Raw genomic sequence first — 25,057 nt, 5'->3', positions numbered from 1 at the left:
TGAATTTGAAATTATTGTGAATGCAATGTCACCACAACATTTTGACCAAACAATCCAAAACACAACCAATGTTAGCCTTAGCAAAAATAACTGTTGTACAGTTACTAAAACATAATGGTTAGATGTAAATCCTGATTCAACAGTAATTTAACCTCAGTGGCAGCATTGCTTTGTGGCTAGAAGAACAAACTGAAGAGACACATTATTAGAGAAATGATGTTTGGTTATTTCTAATTTGGGGAGAAATATATACCTGCGATATCCTAAGAATATTAATCAAAGGCATTAGTAATGGTTATAAAAGAAAATATAGTTAGATAAAATTACTCTTCTTAGTCTTTTTCAGTACAAATTGAGACATGTAGGTAACCCTACTGTCCTGATAATGAATGACACATTGATCTCAGAAAACTCTAGTGCACATGTCTCAATCTACAGTCAAAACAAAAATAAATGTATAAACTAAGAAATTTAAGTGACAGGGGATTTACTCTTTTACCTCCAGGTATGAGAAAATACATATTATCTTCTCCCTGCATAGAAATCAGCTGCTTCTGCTCTAACAGCTGCTCTGCTGATCTTCCTCTCACTGCATATTCAGAAAACCCATAAAAGAGAGGGGTGAGTCATTCAAAAATATTCTTAAGCATTAGCAATACATTATAAGTATCTGTATCCCCACTTACTGGAATATAGAGTATTTCTATATTAAAATGCCAGAAACTGAGGTAGCCTTACTTTTTAATGAGATTGCAGGTCTCATAAATTCCATCCCAGTAAATTCAGTAAGATAACTATAAGAAGAATTATCTGCTTTTCACTTTTCATTAATATCAAGTAGCTGCCATTGCTACATTGTAAAAAGAAAAAAAAAAAGCAATTAACCACTAGCAAAATAGAACTGACTTCCAGTAAAATGAAAGTTGGGGCTTTTTACAGTCATTTCACTAATAGAAGATCCCTTAAAGGATTAGCCCAGTGGAGCACCAAACAACTTAAAAGTCATTGCTGCTTTAAGGATATTTCTAATCCCAAAAGCAATTTAAAGTTCACAATGTAGTTTGGATAGAATTTAGAAAATTTCTACTACGTTTGGGATGAAGTCCCTTAGAAGTAATTAAAACAAAGTTATTAATACAATTTAATTAAGGTGGAACTCACAAAACAAATAAATCTTCTGACCTTACACCCTCTGGGAAGACCAAATTTAGAACTGCTCTCCAGGTAAAATAGTCAAGACATAGAAATTAGAATTAACTATATCTGATGGAAAGATGTAGCAGTAATCTGTGACACTTAGGTCAAAATGATACTTGTTCTTAATAAAGTATCTGCTAATCACCTTTATCTTGACCTCTAAATCCTGGAGGTTCGGAACCCATAAGCTACATTCTGGTCTCACTGACCTCTCTAAACAGCCAGAATCATGTGCACAGTCGTTTTAATTTTGCTCATTCAGGCCCTCTGTTCAAATACACTCACAATACCCCGAAATTTATCCAACCTGTCCTTCAGTCATGCCCACATTGGCATGACACAATACAGAGTAGACCACATCAACAATTTCCATGATGTGAGCAAACCACACTTTACTTATGAACAGGAAAAGCTGTTCCGACTTGAAGTGGATAATCATTATGACACTTACCATGACTATCTTTTGAAATCAATATCAACCCTTGAAGACTTCAATCATTTTACTCAGATGTTATAAAATACTCTTCCAGCATGGAAACAAGTGAAAACATCATGTGTAATTTTTAAAAGAAGGGAATAAAATTTGAGAACAATGCTTTTTTGTCAGTGGACAACAGTTTCAAAAAGTCATTGAACAACATAATCCTAAACAATGGGAAAGCAACTTATGTCACGAAAGATGGTATTATATGCTTCAAAGAATCAAATTTGAAGAGCAGTTCTCCGAGTTGTGAACTTTATATAACTACTTTTTCAGTACACTGGCTCATAATGCAAATGTTGGACATGTTTCCTCATTAATGAATGTTGAGTAGACAAAGGAATTAAATAGTTTTGATGTGACCACAGTAAAAGCCATATTACAATGCAAATGGAAGACAGTCTGTAACTGCAAGGAGTTTTATAAGCAGATTACGCAAGACAAAGAAATGTTAAGTAGAGCCATATATTTATAGAAATATAATTAAAGAGGTATGTAGTACAGATACTTATAATTCATTCCAGATAAACAAGTAATTTTTAGTACAAATATTTCCTATACAGTACTTTTCTTCTTTCCCAGTGTACATATGGAAAGGCAATTAGAAATAATTCAAATTTAACTGGGCACCATCTATTATTATTTGCAAGCCTCGCAACCCTAACTTCATGTGGCTAGGATTCACGTGGAATCCAGTCCAAGCCTGGGTTGTCCCACCCAGCACCACGGCCAGTTTTGGCCATTCCCAGGCAATGGAGGGAGTCCTGCACTCCCTCCAGGTATCTGAGCAGTACTACTCACAATAATACTGTGAAGCAATATTATTTTCAAAACCTTCAAATGAGAAACAGAAAGACAGTATTCAGTGTTTTCCCTGAACCACTCTGATAAATACAGCTTGTACATCTGTTGTCTCAAGTGTAATCAGCCACCACATAAATATCACCTACAGCTATGATACATATATATATATATATATATATATATATATATATGGTTGTCCCTTCCAGGATACATATTGTAAGAAGAAACATTTAAGATGGACTAATACAAAACTCATGACCAAGTACCGCTCTTCAACATTTCTAAGTCCTAGACTATCATCTTGTCATCTCCCTTGCTGGTTTCATTCAATTCAGTGTGTACTAATTGAGGCCTCCTTGTTCTAGGAACCAGGTCTGCTTCTTCCCTAGATCCCATGAAATTACTTTAGTCCTCTGCTAAGTACTATAGCCCATTACAAAAATGGCAAGTTGATGCCTACGGTTTTAATATCTGGGGTCAAATCCCCTAATGTCAACGCCCATCTATCCTCCGGAGATTGCCCTGGATTCTCCATTCATGCTGCTCTCCCTCAGGCTAGGCCACACATCATTCCATGCTTCTCCCTGGAGGGGCTGGAGCCCCCTGGAGGGGCTCGAGCACTGCTCGAGTTCCCCAACTCCCAGGTCCCTCTGTATCTCTTAGTTATGGATGGCATTCAAATACCATCTTCTTGTCCCTTTACCAGGAAGCCGGTACACCTATCCATTTCAGTCCATCTAAAGACAAACTAACCATGTAATTAGGTATCAGTCACTTAATCTGGCTCACGCCTCTTCTGTTCCCTAAAATAATGTACTCTATTTAAATACAGCTATATTTTATATGAATTGGGAACAAAATTTTGATTTCATGATAGGCCTTCATCACCTTACAGTTAGATAAAGGCAATGTTTTCATACATTTTTGTTGAATGGGCACAGAACCTCATCTAGATCCTCAGGCTAAAATTTATCTAAACTGTTAACATTAGCCATAATACAGCTACACTGTGATCAGTATGTTAACTCATTTAATCATGAGAATCTCTCACAGCCTCATTATCATTTTCTCTCTTGCCTGTTTCTCTAACAGGTGGGTTTTGTACATGGCAGAAAAGAATCTATCAAGACAGAAGAGTGACAGACTGATGGAATAGTAGAAGGCAACAAGTAAATACCAATTAGCCCATTATATAAGAAACAGAACAGGGACACCATATGGGGTCAGTTACCTAGAATTTGAATGGAATATCTCCAACACTAAACAGTGGAAGGATTCGAGCTGTGGTTAAAACAAAACAAAACAAAAAAAAACACTACCAATCAATAAATTTGGTTGAGATAGCAAGAGATGGAGGCAAGGGGAAAACAAATATAGCACAGATCAATCTAACTTAACTCAGTTCCAATATAGGTCTCTGTATGAGGACTGTTTCTTAATAAATTTTTAATCTAATTAATCATCAATAAACAACTTATTATGAAAGTAATGTATTTCCAGTTTTTGCAGAGAGCAAACTAGCGTAATCTTTTGACTTCTTCCCCACTCAAACATGGAAATGACATAGAAATAGGATTAAAAATATATCAACCTGAAGCATAGAATGAAACTGGGAGAAACCCAAGGAAACAGAACGTAGCCACTGACAAGAAATAGATTGTGGGAGTAGTTCTGAGTAGAGTTCTTCCTTCTCTGTTGCATTGCCATGAGGAAATTATGCTTGATCCTTCTATAACCCTTACAAGCACAGGTACATAAGGCAACATGAGAGTGGTCCAGAGCTAAGAAGAGTTAAAGAGGGAATAACTCACTACAAGTGCACACAAAGCAGCCTACCAACCTAGGGAGTTCCCTCTTTCTGTCTCATCTCACTACACAAGATGAAATATTTTTACCAATGAAGAAAAGGACTTAGAAGAACAGTATCCAGGAAGAGGTGAAGGATAAGTACCCTAAGAGTTAGGGTTTCCAGATGAGCAACCATATTTGCACATACCCCAAGTGTAGTACAATGGGCTCTCTACTTTTGTACTCACCTGACGTAGCACAAGTTAGGGCCTGGACTTTTGCCTTTTCCGTATAAGGTACACATTACTGACGAAGGTACCTCAGAGGAAAACAAATTCTATAGAGAAGAATAATGTGATAAATGATGAACACAACTTTTATAAAAGAAAGATAATAAAATGTGCAACCCAAGATCACATGAGACAGAATTCATTGAACAAGAGAGCGCAAAAATTTTGAAAGAGCCAAATAAATATCCTTGATGAGATAAGGAAGTATATTCCTGGCATAAAGCAGAAATAAGCAGTCACCAAGAAAAGAATCATACGGTAATACTGGGTAGTAAACATTTAACAGTTGAAATAAGAAACTCAATAAATGGGATGTATAGTAGAATGAAAACTATAACTATATGAGGCATTAAAATAAGCTTCAAATACTTTCAAGTAATTTAAATCATTCATAGAATGATTGACCATATAGATTTAAGCTAGAAAAATTTTTAAAAAGAAAATATAACTAAAAATATCCCAAATGTTAGGAACTTACACATGGACTCCTAATAACGTATAGTATGAGGAAGAAATCACAACAAAAAATAAAGCTGTTTTGAATCAAATGGTAATGAAGATACTACTAAAAACTTATGGAATCCAGCTAAAGCCAGTGATCAGAAGAAAATTTATAGCCCCAAATATATTTATTAGAAAATAATCTTAGATTCTATCTCCAAGTTTAAAAAAAGAACAGAAAACCATACCAACATGTTCCATACTACCCCATCTATTCTGCTATTGAGGTTACCAATGGAATTTTTTATTTACATTACTGTATTTTTCAGTTCCAGAATCTCCTTTTCGTTCTTATTTGTATTTCCCATCTCTTTTCCAAGACTTTCTATTTCTCTGCTTAGGCCTTCTATTTTTTTTCATTTGTTTCAAATGCATGCATAATTGCTCACTGAAGTATTTTATAATGCTGCTTTAAATTGCTTGTAAAATAATTCCAACATGTTCATCTTGTCATTGCATCTGGAGATTGTCTTTTATCATTTACATTGAGATACCTGATTCTTTGTTTGAAGAGTGATATTCATTTTTATCCTGGATATTTTATGTACTATGAGAATCTGGATCTTACTCAAATCTTCTGTTTTAGCAGCCCTCTTCTAAAACCATGCCCTTTCAGGAAGGGAGTCACTACCTCATTCATACCAGATGGGGTGGAAGTATAGGTTCACCGCATGGCCTTCATGACACAATGGGGATAGGAAAATCCATTACCAGTGGGATGTAGGGAAAGCCCTGACTTCCCACTAGTACTCTTCTGAAATCCTGTCTGGAGGGGAAGGGCACCTGCTACAGCTGGAAGAGGGTGGAAGTCTAGGCTTCCTACCTGATATTAGCTGAAGAAGAGGGGGAAGGGCTGCAGTATTTTTCTCTGGTGTTCGCCTGCAATATGGCAAGCATTGCCGAAATGTTTTCTATCCTGCTAAGCTACTCTCCTCTCGGTCCTTTGGCTACGGAGAGTAAGATTTCCTTGGTGCTTTTTTGTTTGTTCCCATTGGTGTTTCCAAGTTGTAGGCTTATCTAGAATTCAGTCTGAGATATATAGAAGGCAAAAAGGAAATCCAGGAAACCCACTGCCTTTTGGTTGCTTGGGTCCCAGAGGCACTAGCTAGTCTTTTTTCTCTCTACCTTTCCCAGTCTTCTTAGGCTTTTTAATATATAATGTCCAGAGTTTTAGCTGTATTTAACAGAATAGGGAGAAGCGTCTGTTCCAACTTGTTTGGAACCAGAAGTCCTATATCTATTTAAAAAGTGAATTCATTATTATAATCTTCCCTAAAAAATGTTTAGCTCAAATAACTCCACCATAAATTATTTCAATCTTTTAAGAAAGATTGAAATTGAAATTTCTTTCTTTTAAGAAAGAAATAAATTCAGTTTTACACAATCTATTCACAGATAGAAAAAGCAGGAAAGTTTCCCAATTCATTTTATGAGGCTAGCATAAACTTCATGCCAAAATCTAACAGGATTATGTTTAAAAGGAAAATTAAGAGCCTAGCTCTCATAAACACAGTTGGAAAAAAATCCTCCAAAAACCATTAGTACATTGAATGAAGAGTTATATAAAAGGAACAATAGCTTACAATTAAGTGGAGTTAATTCTAGAAATGTAAGAGTGGTTTAACATTCAAAAATCAAACAGTAAAATTATAGTAATATTATTAAAAAGAAATATCATGTAGTAACATTCATGGAGGCAGAAAACTATTGTAAAATTATTGTTCTTTGTTTTTAACCTTATGGAACAAGTTTCACTTTGCCTTGTCTTATTTATGTATTTAGCTATCTGAAAGCAAGAACCTTGCCTTTTCATCTCTGTACATCCTCACAATTTTGACATCAAAATTTAGTGAAAGATCTTTCACATAATCAGATCTTAAATAGGAATAAAAGAAATATAACAAATGTTTTTAATGTTATTAAAGTACTGTTGCCCATTACTTTTTCCAAATTATTCACACTAACTTCTTGCCTCATGGTTTAGCTTTTTTGTTGTTGTTGTTTTTTGGTTTTCTTGTTTTTGTTTCTTTCATGGTTTATCTTTTACAAATGATCTTGGGTCTCCATGTTAAAGTCACATCCCTCTTACTAATATATATACTCTAGAGGTGCTGGTATGATATAAATGTGAATGGAATTAAAATAAGAGCTATCACAACACGGTCAGAGAGCCAACCAACAGGATAAGTGGAGTTAGAGGAAGCAGTTGGGAAGAAATGGCAGTAATGTGTTGCCCATTCTCTTGAGGCTGGGCATCTACACCTTCAGCTATTACAGCCTTATATCTCCCTACTCCAGCAAGGAAAAATGAACCATATTGCACTGGATTTTCCATTCTACAAAAATCATAACATTTAATGCTGGGAATGGGCTTTTACTCATTAGGAATAGGGAATAAAGAGAATCATTGATTCTAGTCTTTCACCATTGTCATTATTGTCAAAAGTAGAAAATTACTGTTTCACTCTCCATTTATTTTTTGTTCCCTATTTTCCATTTAGATATTTTGAAATCAGTTAAAATTGCCTGAAAAAATAACACAGAACAATTCAAAATATACAATTATTTTTTAAAGTAGGTTAGAAAGTTAGAAATGCACTATGCTCTTGAGTTTATTATATATAGTATATGCATATGACTATATTAAAATATTAATAGTTACTATAACTGAAATGGATGAATTTAATTTCTTCATTTGAATTTTTCCAAATTTCCCAGATCTTTTCCAATAAGTATGTATTATTTATTTAATCAGGAAATTTTTATTTTTATCTTTCTTTTATATTGGAGAATATATGATTTACAATGCTGTGTTAGTTTCAGGTGTACAGTAAAGTGATTTAGTTATACATATACATATATCTAATCTTTTCCAGATTCTTTTCCCATATAGGTTATTACAGAGTATTCAGTAGAGTCCCCTGTGCTATACAGTAGGTCCTTGTTGATTATCTATTTTATATATAGTAGTGTATATATGTTAATTTAATACATTTTTAATTTATTAAAAAATAATCATTTAATAAGTTAGATTTAATTAGATCTTTGAGGCAATATCCCTAAAGCTTTAAGAACTACTACTACTCTCCACATAATAGTTTAGAGATACTATTTAAATCCCTTCTGAGATTATAGAGTCTCTTAGAAGAAAACAAAGAAGGATTTAAATTGCTATCAGAGCCACTGATGGGTCCTAAGGAAACTTTTAAGGCTCAGAGATTGGGGAATATTTGTAAGATTTACTATCGATACGAACTCAAGACAGAACATTCAGGTAAGAATGACAGCCTTACCAAACAGCTCAAAAAAAGAAGAGAGCTAAGATGTCAACTAGCTTGAGGAAGTGCAACCACAATGAATTTATTATGAATTTATGACCAAGAAGTTGGTAAAATACTGCAATAGAATAAGGAATGATATATAGTGATGAGTGTGCTTGTGTCTAACACTACATCCTTTTTTAGAAACTGAAGTCCCAACAGGACATGCTACCTATTGGGTGTGGAGAAGGTAAGAATCCTACATAAAAAATTAAATAGGAAGTACTGGGGCAGAATTGTAAAGATTTGTTTCAGAAAAAGAAAGAGAAATGGAAATAATAAGTTCTCAATAATTTACTTTTTATATATTTTTTAACTTTTTACTTTGAACTGATTTTAAACTTTCAGAAAATTTACCAAATTAGTTCAAAGAGTTCCCTTACATCTCTCAACTAACATCCAATGTCAATATCTTACACAACCATAGTACAAGTATCAAGAATAAGATATTAAGGTTGGTACATTATATTAACTGTGGACTTTATTCAGATTTCACCAATTTTCCACTAGTGTCTTTTTCTGTTCTAGGATCCTTTTCAAGGTCCCACACTCTATATAATTGTTATTTGTCCTTTGTCTCTTCCAGTTTGTGACAGTTCCTCAGTCTTTTTTCTTTCATCAATTTGAAAAGCTCTAAATAAAAAATTAAAAAGGAGATATACACAAAACGAATTATTAAATTAAGGAAATATCTTGAATATCTATAAACATCATTTTAAATTATCATTTCTTCTTATGATGAAAAAAGGGGAAAAAATGTGAACCTGAAAGTCCAGATTAACATGGGTTATGCAATTACTCTGTATCAAGGGCTATCACATGTCACACATACTTACTTCACAACAATTCTATAAAATAGGTGCTATTATGCTAATACTACAGGTGGCACATCACATTCAGACAGTTTGTGTCTTGCGCAAGGTCTGTACAATTAAGAAACCACAGAGTGGAGACTAAACTCTAAGTTCTCTGACTCCTAGCCAACTGCTGTTTGCATTAAGACATGGTACTTTTTCATAAATAAATCTTATCAGCATTTCGGACAAAGGGATAAAAGGATTAGGGCACAGTAGGCTTCCAGGGCACACCCTTGGAGATGGTGAGAGCATTCAGGATAAGCAAGGTGAATCAATACCAGGAGTGAGCCTGTTGCTCAGATAGACGTTCCCACTAGATAAGAGTTAAAGGCTGTTGCTGTGTTTCCAACAACAAAAAAACTGCACTTGGTTTCCACACAGAAATGTTAGTGAAAAACCCAGAATAATTCTCAATACCACGTAGAAAAAGGAGAAAAGGCCTTTCTTTTTTACCTTTGCCTTTGCTCACTCCATCTTATTCATTAATGTTTCCTTTGGGGGCTCATAGGAGCTTATTTATTCACACAAGCACTGGGGATCTCCTGTGACGGATGTTTCATATTGTGAAGAACAAAGTCGTTTTACCAACAAAAGGGGAAACCTGATAACTCTGAAATTAGAATTCAATACTTAGTGCTGGAAACTGACTCCTGAGGAAGCCTTCCAGGATGGCTGAGGTACAGCCCGATTTAAGAGGCTCCTGGGGCAAAATAGGAAACACTGGTTGAATTTATATGATTTACAGACAAACTTCCGTTGGCAAATACAGGCAGACGATAGATGCACATGATCTGTGAGTCTCGATGTTTTCTTTCCTTGCACAGGTGGTGCCCAATGGTGAAAAATAATATAAGGACAGGGCCTTTCGGGAGATGGATAAAGCTCAGGGAGCCAAGAAATTGAAACTTTACATATTTTGAAGAAAGAGAAAGAAGCAAAAGTAACGGAAGCCCCCAACTGCTTCCCCAAGGTCTTGCCTTTCTACCAGGTATCTCCTCTTTCTCTTTACTATATGATACTGTTGTTGCTTTTTTAATGAATCCTATCTGTACCACTAACCTTGGTCACATTCTAAATGGTGGGCTCTATAATCTTTTTTTGCAAGAACTGGGCTGTGTCAGTACATCTTCTCAGAGTGGATATATTTGTGAGATTGACTGGTTGAAACTGGAACATTAAATGGCCTGAATTAGTCTCTGAAAAAAAGCAACAGAAAATCTCAAGTCAATTCCAATCCATTGACTGTTCTTTTTCCTTCTTGGGTTTTAGAGACAGCTGGAGCCAACAAATGCCTGGACCTTCTGGCCTCTTTGGCTTCTCCTAATCATTAGAAAGAACGCAGAGATGCTAACCTTTGCCCCAGGGCAGTTCCCTATTAAGAAAATTTGTTTTTCTTATTTTTACAATTAAAATATATAGGTTTAGCATAGAAAAACTGGAAAATATGAAAAAGATTAAGAAAAGTTAAATGCTTCAAACCCAGTCTGACAAAGAAAACCACAGTTAATATTTTTGTTTCTTCCAGCTACACATATACAAAATTGTGATTATTTATATTGCCAAGTAACTTGCTTTTATCACATAATAATATATCATGAGCATTTTTCCTTATCCTTAACTCCTCTGGAAGAATGCAATTTTCAGTGGTACAACATATGAAGGTATGTTTTCTCACATATCATAACATGCCCCACCACTACATACCAGATTTTCAGCATCCTAAAGAAAAACAAATTACAACTGTCTATTGATTATTTCAGAAAAATAATATTAAGTAATAATAATGACGACAATAACAGTAATCCTTAACTGACTTTTAGGGAAACACCTCCAGAGTTTCATCATTTAAAATCAAGTTGGCCCATGTCTAAATTACCGAGTTTTAATCAAGAATGTTAAATTCTAGCAAATGATTTTTTTATATCTATCTAGATGATCATATAATGGTTTCTGCTATTATTTATTTGGTATATTATGTTGATAGATATCTAAATAATATTCGGAATGTCTTGCATTCATGAAATTATTTTAATATACAGTTGGAATTGTTTTGAATATATTTACAAATTTTACATATATGTTCAAATGAGACTGAACCATAGTTTTGTTCTATCTTTGACAATTTGGGGTGTAAAAGTTATTTTAGTCTGATAAAATGATTTATGAAGTGTTCCATAATTTTTTGGACATTAAACTATTTATGTACCACAGAGTTTGTTTCTTGAAAGTATAAATTAACGCTTTACTAAGTAATCTGTGTCCAATGTTCATTTTGAGGATCAGTGTCTATCCTTCTCCCAGTTGAATCTCTGGTAATACTACAGAATCTATTATGCTAAGTGTTTACTAAATGAATAAATGAAAGATACTAGGAGAGAGGTAAGCACAGTTCTATGGAAGCACTTAAATGGGCATCCTACCCAAACTAGAAATTCAGGAAAGTTTCCTAGGAAAAGGTATTAACTAACTAGGAGGGGCCTTTCCAGTTTAAGCGAGGATTTCAGCATGGCTATTGCAGAGCGTAAAGAAGAAGGATCAGTAGTGGCTCCAAAATTTATACATCAGCATTTAGGGGTGACGATTTGACTGTGGGAAACTTTTCTTGAAGCCGTGTTATATAACAACTACACTGTTTTATCTCAAATTCTACTACTGTTATATTGGATTGACGTTGGGGGCAAGACTGATGAAGATTATGGGGTAAGCAAATCCTCCCCCAGTATCTTTTCCCTTGGCACATTCGTGGTGTGGGGAAATATGGAAATGACATAAAAGAAGGTGGAGAGATTAAACTGGGCCTTTTATGATGGGCTAATTCAGTGTTAATGAGATGACTTTTTCCACTTTCTCTTATTTGTCATAAGTATTTAAATGGTCTCCTTCATCTGGGCCTTTTTCTTTGAGCAAAGAAAAGGAACCACTCTCTTCTCATTTCTTTCTCAACACCCACTCTCTCAAGATATAAGTGCTTAGTTTAGTGCTCATTTGTAACAGAATAATAAGCTCCTTCTATCCTCCTCCAACCTCTTCTCTTCCTTCTCCTCCGCCTTCTACTTAGAGCAGCTGTGCTCAAACAAATCAAAACTGCCTCAACTCACACTTTTGAAGTTAGATCCATGTGCCAACGTGAACAGAGACAGGCAAGGAAGAGCAGGAAAAAGGGAATTTCTTCTGTTAATAAACTATTGTACCATGATCTCTTTTTAAATCTCTCCCAAACCATTATCTAGGTGGTAACTCACTAGGAGGAAGAGAAAAAATATAGAAACTTAATGGGGAAGCCAGGAAGGCTGCCCTATGTGACCAGCCAAGGAATAAGCCAAGGAATCATGCCCTTCTGTGCTCCAGAAAGAGAGAGCAGGGCAAATGGTTGGTTGCAGGCTGGAGGACAGAAAAAAAACGGAGACATTTTCTCACTCTGCTGCCCTGGTCCCAATGAAAGCAATCTATCACAGGAATACAGCATAGTATAAGGCACAGTGCTTACATCCAAAATCCACAGTCTTTCCTGGGCATCATATTGGACAAATGTGAAACAATTAGGGCAACAGCTGAGTTTTCATAATGTACTAACTAACACTGTATATCATAGGAACTCATGATATACACCATGGGCTAGAAAAAGCAAGTAAGGCAGGAATGTTAGTTTCAACACACCTAAACACTGTGTAGTATTTTCAGAGGATCAGAAGAGAATCTGTGATAGGTACTATGGTATTGTGTTAAGAGGACAGACTCTGGATCCAGATTGCCAGTTATTAAATCCTGGTTCTAGCTATATTATCTTGGGCAAACTACTTTAACTTCCCTTTACCTGCTTGCCCTGTAAAATGGGGATAATAATTGTTTCTCATACTATTATTATATGTAATACTGATAGGCTCGCAGTGAATATTAAATGACTGAATAAAGTGCTTATCACAGCACCTGGACAGAGTTAGTTCTCAATAAATATTAGCTAGCTATCACTGGTCCAGCCATACTAATATTTGCCAGTATTCATAAAATCTTTGCGCCAGGGCTTCCCTGGTGGTGCAGTGGTTAAGAATCTGCCTGCCAGTGCAGGAGACATGGGTTCAAGCCCTGATCCGGGAAGATCCCACATGCCGGGGAGCAACTAAGCCTGTGCACCACAACTACTGAGCCTGAGCTCTAGAGCCGCGAGACACAACTACTGAACCTGCATGCCACAACTACTGAAGCCTGTGTGCCTAGAGCACATGCTCTGCAACAAGAGAAGCCACCACAATGAGAAGCCTGCACACCGCAACAAAGAGTAGCCCCCGCTCTCCACACCTAGAGAAAGCCCCCGTGCAGCAAAGAAGACTCAAAGCAGCCAATAAAAAAAAAAAAAAATGCTATTCTAGTGAACACATGAACGATAAGAAAGCCAGACCGCCTTACTGCTGACATGAAGAAAGGTTTAGTGGTCTGAACAGATCAAACCCACAACATTCCCTTAAACCAAAGCCTAAGCCAGAGAAAGGCCCTAACTCTCCTCAATTCTATGAAGCCTGGGAGAAGTGAGGAAGATGCAGAAGAAAAGTTTGAAGCTAGCTGACGTTGTTTCATGAGGTTTAAGAAAGGAATCCACATCCATAATTAAAAAGTGCAAAGTGAAGCTGCAAGTGCTGATGTAGATACAGCAAGTTACCTAGAAGCTCTAACTAAGATAACGAATGAAGGTGGCTACACTAAACAACAGATTTTCAATGCAGACAAAACACTCTTATACTGGAAGAAGATGCCATCTAGGATTTTCACAGGTAGAGAGAAGTCGAGGCCTGTCTTCAAAGCTTCAAAGGACAAGCTGACACTCTTGCCAGGGGCTAATGCAACTGGTGGTTTAAGCCAATGCTCATTTACCCTTCCAAAAATCCTAGTGCCCTTAATAATTATGCTAAATCAACTCTGCCTGTGCTGTATAAATGGAACAACAAAGGCTGGATGACAACACACTGTTTACAACATGGTTTACTGAATACCTGAAGACCACTGTTGAGACCTATTGCTCAGAAAAAGAGATTCCTTTCAAAATATTAAAGCTACCCAATGAGATTAATGTTGTTTTCATGCTTGCTAACACATCCATGGGTCAAGGAATAATTTTGACCTTCAAGTCATGTTATTTAAGAAATACATTTCATAAGGCTATAGCTGTCATAGACAGTGATTCCTCTGATGGATCTAGGCAAAGCCAATTGAAAACCTTCTGGAAAGGATTCACCATTCTGGATGCCATTAAGAACATTCCTGATTCATGGGAAGAATTCAAAACATCAACATTAAAAGGAGTTTGGAAGGTGTTAATTCCAACTCTCATGGATGACTTAGAGGGATTCAAGACTTCAGCGGAGGAAGTAACTGCAGATGTGGTGGAAATAGCAAGAGAACTAGAATTAGAGGTGGAGCTTGAAGATGTGACTGAATTGCTGCATTCTCATGATAAAACTTTAATGGATAAGGAGTTGCTTTTTAAACATGAGCAAAGAAAGTAGTTTCTTGAGATGGAAACTATTCCTGGTGAAGATGCTATGAAGATTGTTAAAATGACAGCAAAGGATTTAAAATATTACATAAAATTAGTTGCTAAAGCAGTGGGAGGGTTTGAGAGATTTGACTCCAATTTTGAAAGAAGTCCTACTGTGGGTAAAATGCTATCAAACAGCATTGCATGCTACAGAGAAATCATTCATGAAAGGAAGAGTCCATCAATGAAGCAAACTTCACTGTTGTCTTATGTTAAGAAATTGCCATGGCCACCCAACCTTCAGCAACACCACCCTGATCAGTCAGCAGCCATCAACACTGAGGCAAGACTCTCCGCCAGCAAAGAGATTATGAGTCACTGAAAGCTCAATTGATGGTTAGCATTTTTTAATTAAGTATGTACATTGTCTAAGGTAGAAAATTTGACAAGCTATGTTAACTACAATGATGAAATCATAATAAATTCTAAGTACAATGATGTAACAGTATAGTGTATGCGGAATTAATATTATCATTCAATAAGTTTATTATAACCTGTCAGTATTTTCCCTTAACATATATTCTCATTTTTCAAAACAAAATAATTTTTTTTATTTGCCTTTTATAAGATAGAGAGCAAAGTAACAAACCCTAGACTAGACTATGTTTCTATACATAGTTGCTATAGAAGACCTCCTTCTGCTTTTTCTTTTGTGTGTATCATATAGTTGACACTGTGTGGTTTGGCAGGAACATCTACATTTCGCATTTTAAAACATATAGAGTTTTTAACTGATACTAAATAAGTGAGCACTAATATTTATAATAATACAAAATATGTTAGCAAAGCTAGTGCCAATAATGAAACATGGAAGTTGGTCTAAAAAGAAGTCATAATGATTTATACACAGCATTTATTTATTTAGATTTTAAAAATGAAGCACAATCAGCTTTTAATAAATAATCTTATTAAATGTTAAGAGTACCTTGTTATATGCATGAAAGAATAAAATACAAATAGCATCAACAAAATAGAATGTAGATGATAATGGAATCATATCTTCAACTTACTGGAACAAAATAACTGTAAACTGTAAAGTAGCTAAATTATCTTTCAAGACTGAAGATAAATTACTTTTCAGATAAAGACTAAGGGATTTTTATCATTCAAAGAATGTACTGAATTAACTATTAAAGAATGTAACTAAGGAAGAACTAAATTCAACCTAAATGGAAGAGCAGAATGGAAAAGAAAAGAAAGAAAGCAATAGTTAACAAAAAATTAATAAATATATGAAGAGATCTATAAAATAGCCTTTATAGAAAAATAAAGAAAACAAAAATCTTCAGAATTACAAAAAGACTCAAGTTTTGTGAAGACACTAAATAAGAGTAGGTGATTTTTTTTTTTTTTTTGCAGTACACGGGGCTCTCACTGCTGTGGCCTCTCCCGTTGCGGAGCACAGGCTCCGGACGCACAGGCTCAGTGGCCATGGCTCATGGGCCCAGCCGCTCCGCGGCATGTGGGATCTTCCCGGACCGGGGCACGAACCCGCGTCCCCTGCATCGGCAGGCGGACTCTCAACCACTGCGCCACCAGGGAAGCCCAAGAGTAGGTGATTTTAATACAAACTTCTCTAAAACTGTTTGCTATAGAAATGTGAAAATAAAAGATTTGAGTTCTACAGTAAATAAGATTAACTAAAATATATAAAAATGTAAGATATAGACAATAATATATGAAATACATAATATGTAAGGTCTATAAAATTGTATATTCAAACACTAGAGAATATATGTTTAAAATACAAGGCAAGTATTAATAAATATTGAACAGTTAAAATCACTCGACCACAATTTCTAGTTACAACACAACAGAATTCCAACAAAACCAGTTGATGTAGGTTAACTCTACAAGGAAATTTATAGGTATAAATAAATATTTCAATCTTTGTATATGACATATATACATGTGATACATATATACATATATGAAAATATGAAAAATGTAAAATTAATACACTAAGCATTCAATTCAAACACTAAGAAAAAATAAAGAAAAAACAAAGACAAGGAAGTAGTGAATAAGTTGCTTAAAAAATTGCCAGGCCAAAACAATTCCCCTTGAAAAGTCTAATAAACTTTAAAGAATAGAAAAACTCTATCACATGTATTTATTTCAGAAAATAGAAAATATGAAGAGCTTCTCAAACTCATATTTTGAGCCTAGAATAAAGTGAAACAAAAACTGCATAAGAAAATGGACAACCTGGAAGAAATGGACAAATTCTTAGAAAGGTATAACCTTTCAAGACTGAACCAGGAAGAAATAGAAAATATGAACAGACCAATCACAAGTAATGAAATTGAAACTGTGATCAAAAATCTTCCAACAAACAAAAGTCCAGGACCAGATGGCTTCACAGATGAATTCTATCAAACATTTAGAGAACAGCTAACACCCATCCTTCTCAAACTCTTCCAAAAAATTGCAGAGGAAGGAACACTCCCAAACTCATTCTATGAGGCCACCATCACCCTGATACCAAAACCAGGCAAAGATACTACAAAAAAGGAAAATTACAGACCAATATCACTGATGAATATAGATGCAAAAATACTCAACAAATTACTAGCAAACAGAATCCAAAGACACATTAAAAGGATCATACACCATGATCAAGTGGGTTTTATCCCAGGGATGCAAGGATTCTTCAATATACTCAAATGAATCAATGTGATACACCATATTAACAAACTGAAAAAGAAAAACCATATGATCATCTCAATAGATGCAGAAAAAGCTTTTGAAAAAATTCAACACCCATTTATGATAAAAACTCCCCAGAAACTGGGCATAGAGGGAACCTACCTCAACAAAATAAAGGCCATATATGACAAACCCACAGCAAACATCATTCTCAATGGTGAGAAAAATGAAAGCATTTCCTCTACGATCAGGAAGAAGACAAGGATGTCCACTCTCGCCACTATTATTCAATATAGTTTTGGAAGTCCTAGCCATGGCAATCAGAGAAGAAAAAGAAATAAAAGGAATCCAAATTGGAAAAGAAGAAGTAAAACTGGCACTGTTTGCAGATGACATGATACTATACATAGAAAATCCTAAAGATGCCACCAGAAAACTACCAGAGCTAATCAATGAATTTGGTAAAGTTGCAGAATACAAAATTAATGCACAGAAATCTCTTGCATTCCTATACACTAATGATGAAAAATCTGAAAGAGAAATTAAGGAAACACTCCCATTTACCACTACGACAAAAAGAATAAAATACCTTGGAATAAACCTACCTAGGGAGACAAAAGTCCTGTATGCAGAAAACTATAAAACACTGATGAAAGAAATTAAAGCTAATACCAACAGATGGAGAGACAGACCATGTTCTTGGATTGGAAGAATCAATATTGTGAAAATGACTATACTACCCAAAGCAATCTACAGATTCAATGCAATCCCCATCAAATTACCAATGGCATTTTTTACAGAACTAGAACAAAAATCTTAAAATTTGTATGGAGACACTAAAGACCCCGAATAGCCAAAGCAAACTTGAGGGAAAAAAACGGAGCTGGAGAAATCAGACTCCCTGACTTCAGTCTATACTATAAAGCTACAGTAATCAAGGCAATATGGTACGGGCACAAAAACAGAAATATAGATCAATGGAACAAGATAGAAAGCCCAGAGATAAACCCACGCACATACGGTCAACTAATCTATGAAAAAGGAGGCAGATATACAATAGAGAAAAGACAGTCTCTTCAATAAGTGGTGCTGGGAAAACTAGACAGCTACATGTAGAACAATGAAATTAGAACACTCCCTAACACCATACACAAAAATAAACTCAAAATGGATTAGAGACCTAAAGCTAAGACCAGACACTATAAAACTCTTAGAGGAAAACATAGGAAGAACACTCTTTGACATAAATCACAGCAAGATCTTTTTTGATCCACCTCCTAGTGTAATGGAAATAAAACCAAAAATAAACAAATGGGACCTAATGAAACTTAAAAGCTTTTGAACAGCAAAGGAAACCATAAACAAGACAAAAAGACAACCCTCAAAATGGGAGAAAATATATGCAAATGAATCAATGGACAAAGGATTAATCTCCAAAATATATAAATAGCTCATGCAGCTCAATATTAAAAAAACAACCAACCCAATCCAAAAATGGGCAGAAGACCTAATAGACATTTCTCCAAAGAAGACATACAGATGGCCAAGAAGCACATGAAAAGCTGCTCAACATCACTAATTATTAGAGAAATGCAAATCAAAACTACAATGCAGTATCACCTCACACCAGTTAGAATGGGCATCATCAGAAAATCTACAAACAACAAATGCTCGAGAGGGTGTGGAGAAAAGGGAACCCTCTTGCACTGTTGGTGGGAATGCAAATTGATACAGCCACTATGGAGAACAGTATGGAGATTCCTTAAAAAACTACAAATAGAACTACCATATGACCCAGCAATCCCACTACTGGGCATATACCCTGAGAAAACCATAGTTCAAAAAGAGTCATGTACCAAAATGTTCATTGCAGCTCCATTTACAATAGCCCGGAGATGGAAACAACCTAAGTGTCCACCATCGGATGAATGGATAAAGAAGATGTGGCACATATATACAATGGAATATTACTCAGCCATAAAAAGAGATGAAATTGAGCTATTTGTAGTGAGGTGGATGGACCTAGAGTCTGTCATAAAGAGTGAAGTAAGTCAGAAAGAGAAAGACAAATACAGTATGCTAACACATATATATGGAATTTAAGAAAAAGAAATGTCATGAAGAACCTAGGGGTAAGTCAGGAATAAAGATATAGACCTACTAGAGAATGGACTTGAGGATATGGGGAGGGGGAAGGGTAAGCTGTGACAAAGCGAGAGAGTGGCATTGACATATATACACTACCAAACGTAAAATAGATAGCTAGTGGGAAGCAGCCACATAGCTCAGGGAGATCAGCTCAGTGCTTTGTGACCACCTAGAGGGGTGGGATAGGGAGGGTGGGAGGAAGGGAGATGCAAGAGGGAAGAGATATGAGAACATAATATGTATAACTGATTCACTTTGTTATAAAGCAGAAACTAACACACCATTGTAAAGCAATTATACTCCAATAAAGATGTAAAAAAAAAAAAACCTAAATAAAATATTATCTAACATAATCCAGCAATGTACAAAGTAATAATACCTAGTGTCCAAGTAGGAGTTATCCCAGGCAACCAAGGAAATTTTAACATTAGAAAATGTGTTCATTTTCACACAATATCAATAATTCACAGTATCAATTTCAGGAGGAAAAAATGACCATTTTAATAAATGCAGGAAAATCATTTGATAAATTCAACAGGCAATTATAATTTTTTTAATCTTGCCAAATTAGAACAGAAAGAAACTTTTTCAACCTGATAAGATACCTATCCAAAACCCACAGCAAATATCATAGTTAATGATGAAATATTAAATATATTCATTGTAATGTTCAAAATAAGATTTTTTAAATGCCTGGGTTTGCCTCTATAACACTGGACTAGAATCCAATTGTATAAAGAAGAAGAAATAAGACATTTAAAGATTACAAAGGCAGAAATGAAATTATCGTTATCCCAGACAATACAATTTTCTACAAAGAAAATGAAGAAAAGTTATAAACAAATCATCTGAGTTAATAATGGTTGCAAGTCAAAGATCAATATTAAAAAATCAATTGTGTTCCTTGTATCAATCACAACTGGTTAAAAAAGTATCTTAAAAAGAATCTCATTCACAATAGCAACATATATGTGAAATGCTTATGAATAAATCTAATAAAAAAAGCACAAGTACTTTATCAGAAAAAAATTATAAATCTTTATTTTAAAAAAACAGATAAGGAAACCTGAGTAAATAGGGAGCTATATTTTGAATACAGTTAAGAAATTCAAAAATATTTATCCCCAACAACCTAAATTTAATGTAATTTCTATTAAAAGTCAAACAAAGTGAGGTTTTCTTTCCCCTTTTTGGATATTATTAAGTTGATCCTAAAATTTACAGAAAGAATAAAAGACTAAGAGTCACCAAGAAAATACTGCAGAATAAGAATGAGGATATGGTAATCACTATACCAAATACCAAGACTGACTATAAGTTGTAGATATGTAGATAATGTAGTGTTGGTGAAGATAAACAGACAAATGGATCAACAGAATAGGACAGAAAGTCTAGGAACATCCCAGGCATCTAAAAGAGTTTGAAAACAGATATTATAGAGAGTTTGATGACTGATAGGGCATTGTAAATCAGTACAGACCAAATACTGACAAAAAAAGATAACGATAGATGTCTACCTCATACTACACCACATATAAATTTAATAAAGAGTAAATAGCCAAATTCTAAAAAGCGAAATTCTAAAACTTCTATAGAAAATTGTGGAAAAATATCTCTATGGCATATGGGCAGGAATAGTATTAACATTTGTTAAATAAGACACAAAACAAAAAGTAAATGAAAAGAATGACAAAATCAGCCTCCTTAAAAAAATTTTTTTTCAGATGCGTTTTCAGGTTTAAAAACTATTTAGTCAAAGAAACACACTTAACAAAACAGTAAAATTTTATTTTAAATGATAAAAATTGGTTCAACCCTTCAGAAAAATAATATGACACTACCTATTTAAAATCTCAGCAATCTATTCATTCCTGAGAGTCAGCTAGAATTTCATCCAAGGGATATAGCCAAAAGAAAGAAAAAAACAAATTAAAGCATACAGAAATTTTCATTATTTAAAATATCAAAATATGAGAAAGATAGGAGGAGAATGAGCCAAGTATCCTTCATCAACTCAATGAAATATTATGCAACCAAAAAATAGGTAATTTAAGACTCAGCCTCCTTAAAATTAAAAGTTTTATATGACAAAAGACACCATTAAGAAAGTTTAAATACTAGACATAAATGGGAGAAATTATCTGTAGTACACAAAAACAAAAAAAGGATTAGTCCAGAGTATGTTTCTAAAAATACAAACAATCCAATAAAAAACTGCAATTTCTACAATGTAAAGGAACCCCAATACCAATAAAAATATAAAAATAATCAAATCACAAGTTATCAGAGAAACAAAAAAAATTTTAATGAGACATTGCATACCCCAAAAATAGTCAATCAGTAAATTATGACAGTAATATGGAGAAACACAAAATCTAATTGCCACGGGGAATATGAATTAACACTCTGAAGAGCAAATAAGCAAGATCTGGTAAAGTTAATCCCTTAATTCCAATTCCAGGTATGGACTCAAAGAAAGGATGAAGAAAAAGCTAGTCTATGCCACCATCTAGTGGCCTCAGAATATAATAGAAAATACAATACCTTCAGCAGTGTTTACAAAGGACTTCTCAAAGTACCTGCACAGGGGTGCAGCAACAACTTACAAATGTGCAGAGTTTATATATGCAGTAACTTCCCTCACTGCCCTTTTGGGCCAATATTTGACTCCATCTATCCTTCTTCCTTTTGCAGATTTGCATGAACCTAACTAACCTTGTGACAAAACCAAGTAGAAATATCTTCAGGCAGAGTGTTTCTCATGTCTATCTTATATAATTTCCAACACCCTTCAAATGATATCCATTGTTATGTGAGGTTGAAAGAATGCTTCTCCAAACTAACCAGATTAGATTGCATTGACAAGAATATGGTGCAAAAGGGGCCCTCATACACTTCTGTTAAGGTACAAATTTGGAAAAGTAGCAAAGATGAATATATATCCCAAAATCAAACCAATAATTTTTTTATTAAACAAAAAAATTACAAAAAAGATAAATATGTGTATAAACTATGACACAAAAATTCCTCTCCTGGATACATTCTCTAATCATGGTTCTTAACCCCAAAGGACATCTAAGAATCTAAAAGTTTCATATATTGAAAATGGATAAGTTCCCGAGATCAGCTGTACAAATTGTGCTATAGTTAACAATACTGTAGTGTACACTTCAAGTCTTGTTAAGCAGGGTTATATCTCGTTAGTTTTTACCGTAATAAAAAAATAAAACAAAACCTTCTTGAAGTGGCCAAAAGCATCCAGAAAATGAAATGGGGGCAGTCAACATTTATAAGAAGCAATGGCACTGGGTGAGTTTCCCTCTTAGGGATTTTAAGATAAGGGAAGGACAGTCACCACCACTACAAGGTGCCTAAAATTCAGATGGAAAACTTCAATCTTACTGACTTGAAGAAACAGAGGACAGAGTTCAGGAAGACCATAGCAGCTGAAAAATCTAGAAAAGAAAACCACAGTCAAATACAGCCAGAGAGTGGGAGCCCCAAATTTCTATATAAACTCTGCCCAAATACTGGCTGATCCCTAAACTACCCATAAGAAGAGTTAAGGCTAAAAGACCTGAACAGAGATTTCAGTTGCTGCCCACCTCAGAGAAGACAAGTTTGAAATCTGAGTCCTGTCAAAGTACTGCCTGCTAAAGCAAAACATCAATACTTGTGGAAAATTCCGTTTCCGCAAATAGTCACAGAAATATTTTTACTCCAACAGGCTCTTCTGAAACCTTGCTAGTCCCCTGATCAAGAGGCAGAGTCTTTTTCACCTTTGTGCATCCCACAACACTGAGTAAATACACCTGGCATCAAAATTGAGCAGAGGGCCTGGCACATATTTGGATCTTAAAATACAAATAGAACTGTGATCTTCTAACTAAGGCCAACATAATTCTGGAGTGCTGGAAGAATATAAGTGTGGATGGAGCTAAAACACTAAGATATGGAAGTGCACAGCAGGGTCAGGGGACAGAAAGTCAATAGAAGATAAATGGAGTGAGAGGGGACAGTTGGGAAGAAATGGCAGGAGGGTATTGGACATTCCTTGAGGCTGTGCATCGACAGCTTTGGTTACCACACCCTTACATCTGCTTCACCTGAAAAAGAAAAACTGTGTATCACACTGACCTTCCATTCTATAAAATGGGCTTTGTGATACATTCTGACAATGAGAACTGGCTTTTACTCACAGGGAATAAAATGAAGGGAATCTCTGCTCTCAGTCCTCCAGCCTTCAAAAAGCAAAAAAAGAAAAAGTGAAAAGTTGCTGAGAATCCAGCAAAAAACTGTTTCTTTTCCATTCTTACATGCTTTTTCCTATTTACCATTTAAAGATTATTATGAAATTAATTAAAATTACCTAGTAAAATGATATGGGAAAATACACTATACTGTTAATTATAAAAAAGCAGGTAGTAAATCAAGAAATACAGTGTGCTCTCGGGTGTGTAAATATAGTATATAAATATATATATATATAAATATTTATTCTATAATTATGAATGACTTTCATTTCTTCCTTTGGGTTTTCCTGAGCTTCTCAAATTTTCTATACTGAATATGTATTATTGGTATAACCAGGGAAATAATAATTCAGAGGAAAAGGGAAATTAATGTTAGTAAGTTAGGTACAATCAGTTTTTTGAGACATCAACCCTAATGTATCTAAAAGTTACTATCTTCTATATTATTTAAAGATTCAACTTGAAATTACTTCTGGGATTATAGAGTCTCTTAGAAGAAAACAAAGGAGGATTTAAATTGGCTATCAGAACCACTGTGGGGCCTCTGGAAATATTTAGGGCTCAGAGGTAGGAAAGTATTTATGTGACATGTTAGTTTACTATTGCATACAAATTTATAACATGACATTCTGTTGTGCAGAAAGCTTTATTTCTTCTTCTCCTTCACCATTACTAATAGTTGTCTGTGATTGTGGAATACTTGACTGTGAGCCCTAGAGCATGGCTATAGCTCTAGAAGGAAAACTAAGAAGTCATTCACTGAGGAGGAGCAGCAACTGTCACAAGAAGTTAGGGAAACACTGATGAAAAAGAAAGAATGGTTTCCTTGTTTTGAAAACTGAAATCCCAATTAGCCATGCTATCTACTGCAACTGGTGAAGTTGAGGATCCTATACTGAAGATTTAGTAGGGAACATAAGGACAAAGTTGAGAAGAGATATTTCCAGAAAGGAAAAGATGAATGGGAACTGGGAATTATGAATAATTTATTTTATTTTTAAAGTGCTGAATACAACAACAAAAAAACTACTAGGAAGAAAAGAAAATACCATGGATATACATGAACATAATTTAAATGAGTCACTGTCTTTTGTCATGGAAAATGAAAGAATACCAGCCTAGGGGTACAGATTAAACTAACATGTATACTGCATACAATCTATGCCACGAACTTTCAGGTATGTTACACCAATCCTCAAAATAACCCTAGACATAGGTACATTACCCACATTTTAAATG

General features: G+C 34.9%; 1 long non-coding RNA gene across 1 annotated transcript in view; it reads right to left on the bottom strand.

Annotated features, from left to right (window-relative positions):
• Positions 1–25,057, bottom strand: part of LOC132522814 (uncharacterized) — a 63,000-nt gene that overhangs the window by 17,027 nt on the left and 20,916 nt on the right. The window contains exon 2 of the long non-coding RNA XR_009541335.1: positions 23,765–23,806. This is a non-coding gene — a long non-coding RNA (uncharacterized LOC132522814). The remainder of the gene's footprint in view (positions 1–23,764; positions 23,807–25,057) is intronic.

This window comes from Lagenorhynchus albirostris, chromosome 7 (assembly GCF_949774975.1).
Source record: "Lagenorhynchus albirostris chromosome 7, mLagAlb1.1, whole genome shotgun sequence".
Lineage (NCBI taxonomy): Eukaryota > Metazoa > Chordata > Mammalia > Artiodactyla > Delphinidae > Lagenorhynchus > Lagenorhynchus albirostris.
This window is presented reverse-complemented; position numbering and strand designations above follow the sequence as displayed.